This window comes from Ixodes scapularis, unplaced genomic scaffold (genome assembly GCF_016920785.2).
Source record: "Ixodes scapularis isolate PalLabHiFi unplaced genomic scaffold, ASM1692078v2 PGA_scaffold11__112_contigs__length_91849675, whole genome shotgun sequence".
Taxonomy (NCBI): domain Eukaryota; kingdom Metazoa; phylum Arthropoda; class Arachnida; order Ixodida; family Ixodidae; genus Ixodes; species Ixodes scapularis.
In genome coordinates, this window is record NW_024609837.1 from 90,248,774 (window position 1) to 90,251,811 (window position 3,038).

Here is a 3,038-nt window from a genome sequence, read left to right on the forward strand (position 1 = left end):
CTGCATAAAAATGAACTTCTGAGTAATGAGGCCCAAAACACTATCGTAAAAAAAATATAGAAAATATTCTATCGGCGTGTTGGCCTGGGGATATGGCAGCGAATCTTCGCACGGTGGATGATAGTACAGTTGCTGACGCTGACTAGCTTTGACTTCTTGGCGTCGATGATGAAGGCTCGTTACTTTCATCATCAACATCTGTACCGGTGTGCACAAGGAATTACAAAAAAAGATAGATTTGGGACCGTGCAGATACTTTTGTGCCTTTCAAATGCAGTGCGTTTGGACAAGAGAAGCTCCACAATTACTAACCTAGCTTAGCTGTGCCGCTATCGGACTCGTGTGTCGAAAGAGCAACATCCGTCCCTGGACTGTATTCAGTGTCGCTGTAGAGTAAGAATGCCTCTCGCTTTCGAAAGTCAACGGGAGGCACTCATACCCCCCATTCACACTGGAAGCGGATCTGCGTTCGCGAAGCGGTTGCGAAAGCGGTTGTATAAAGATCCAGTGCAATTGCACGCGCATTTGATGTCATCGTGTGCGCGTGCAATTGTACTGAATCCTTATACAACCGCGTTCGCAACCGCTTTGCGAACGCGGATCCGCTTCCAGTGTGAATGAGCTCTTACTCCATAGAACCCCTTAGGATACATCGTGAATTAGAAACAAATACATGTTACGAAAACAAACACATTTTGCGGCTTACAACGTAAAAATAAAATACTCGAAAGTTGCGCATTGCAAAAGATCTTACGGCCTGATTATTAAAAAACGAAGAAAGGTTTGCTTCAATTGATACCTATGCAATAAAAACGACCCCATTACACAACATGCATCTATTCTTGGCAGCTTCCTCAATGATTTGATGTTTGTTCAAGTTGAATATGCTTACACTTCACGGCTGTAGAAGGATGCAAACGGTATGGTACTGCGATGTCTCATCCGGCGTTGCCCAAGGAAAGCGGCTGGTTGTACTTTGACCTCGCAAGCACAGATGGCGCCACGTTTTTCCTATACTCGCGAGCTGCGAGAGGACAGTGTCTACCCATGACAACTGTCCCGACCAGGTTTCAGCACTGATCTCTATTGTAGTAGGCTGGATTGCGGACCGCGGCCTCGGAAGCTGGGGCCGAGTGTCGCCACCGGCGGCCATTGATTGACACCAGCCAATGCATGGGACCCTACGGGAAGAACGAGAAAAAGTGCCGTTTCCCCCTTTTCTAAGCTGTTGTCGCCACTGAAACTTTTTGAATACTTTTCGATAAGCCCGCCAAATAGCTTGCGTACAAACATTAAAACTGACAGCCCTCGCAGTTCTTATAAATAAATGTTTTGTGGTCGAGAGTGACTCCGCTGTAGTGCAGCTCAATGAGGCGAGAGTTACCTAGAGTTACCGCGGAGTCTGTGGCGGTTTCGTTGAGTTGGGCTTAGCAGACGACGATCTTGAAGGCTTTGCTATGCGAAATTCGCTCACTCCCGGAAAGCCGCTGTCGAGATGGAACTTCTTTGACATTCATCAACTTCTGGGCTTTCCTAAGGACGGTCTTATTGCCGGCAAGTTCCTTTGTTTACTCCAGTACGAGAGCAAGCTTGCCAGCTCAGCCGTAGGTGCTCCGGTACGTTAGATTTTTTTAGAGCGCAGCTCTTAGGGGCCCGTTCCCGGCTTGAGCGGCGTCGCCGTCGCCGTCGCCGTCGGCGTAACCGCGCGGTGCATTATGGGTAAATTTCCCCGCTAAATCTAGCGGAAAAAATTTCTCCGCTAAATCTAGCGGAAAAATTTCCCCGCTAAATCTAGCGGAAAAAATTTCCCCGCTAAATCTAGCGGAAAAAATTTCCCCGCTAAATCTAGCGGAAAAATTTCCCCGTCAAATCTAGCGGAAAAAATTTTCCCGCTAAATCTAGCGGAAAACTTTCCCCGCTAAATCTAGCGGAAAAAATTTCCCCGCTAAATCTAGCGGAAAAATTTCCCCGCTAAATCTAGCGGGAAAATTTCCCCGTCAAATGTAGCGGAAAAAATTTTCCCGCTAAATCTAGCGGAAAACTTTCCCCGCTAAATCCTAGCGGAAAAAGTTTCCCCGCTAAATGTAGCGGAAAAAATTTCCCCGCTAAATCTAGCGGAAAACTTTCCCCGCTAAATCTAGTGGAAAAATTTCCCCGCTAAATCTAGCGGGAAAATTTCGCCGCTAAATCTAGCGGAAAAAATTTCCCCGCTAAATCTAGCGGAAAAAATTTCCCCGCTAAATCTAGCGGAAAACTTTCCCCGCTAAATCTAGCGGAAAAAATTTCCCCGCTAAATCTAGCGGAAAAATTTTGGTCACGTGACCCGGGGGTCACGTGACCTGGGGAGTCACGTGACCCCCTCCCGAGGTCACGTGACCTCTGAGGGGGCACGTGACCCCCGAGGTCACGTGACCCCCCCCCCCCCGAGAACACGTGGCCCTCAGTACCCTCCCCTCCTCCTCCTCAAGGGCTGCGCTCCAATTCGGCGTTACAGGGAGTGGTAAACGGCTTTCACTTTTTTTTATTCGGCGACCGGACGTTTGACAAATACCGATTCGATCTCCAAACACCCGACATAAGGGTCGCAGCGCATTATAAGAAACTCGCCTCCGAGCACAGCGTACATGCTTCAATATGCTTACTTTTGTGCGTTTCTCCCATAGACTTGCGTGTATTGGCTGGTGTCAAGCAATGGCCGCCGGTGGTGACACCGACGGGCTCCCGATCCGCGATCCAGCCTACTAAAATAGAGATCAGTGGGTTTCAGTTTCAAGGCATGCAATTGGTATGCCGCGAATCTTCGACAACCACCTAGAAGAGAAAAGCAACAGTGGAGCAGTTGCGCAAAGAATGTCGCAGTGTTCTCCGAACGCCACATGTACGGGGGTGAATCCCTACGCGGTGGGCCGTACTAGATGATTCAAAGCGCATTTGACGGTTGCAAATGACCATAATATCTGTTTGCTTTCTACCTGACTGAGCATACGGATATCAATTTACACACACCGGTCAGACACAGATCTTGGGCATCGGTAAAA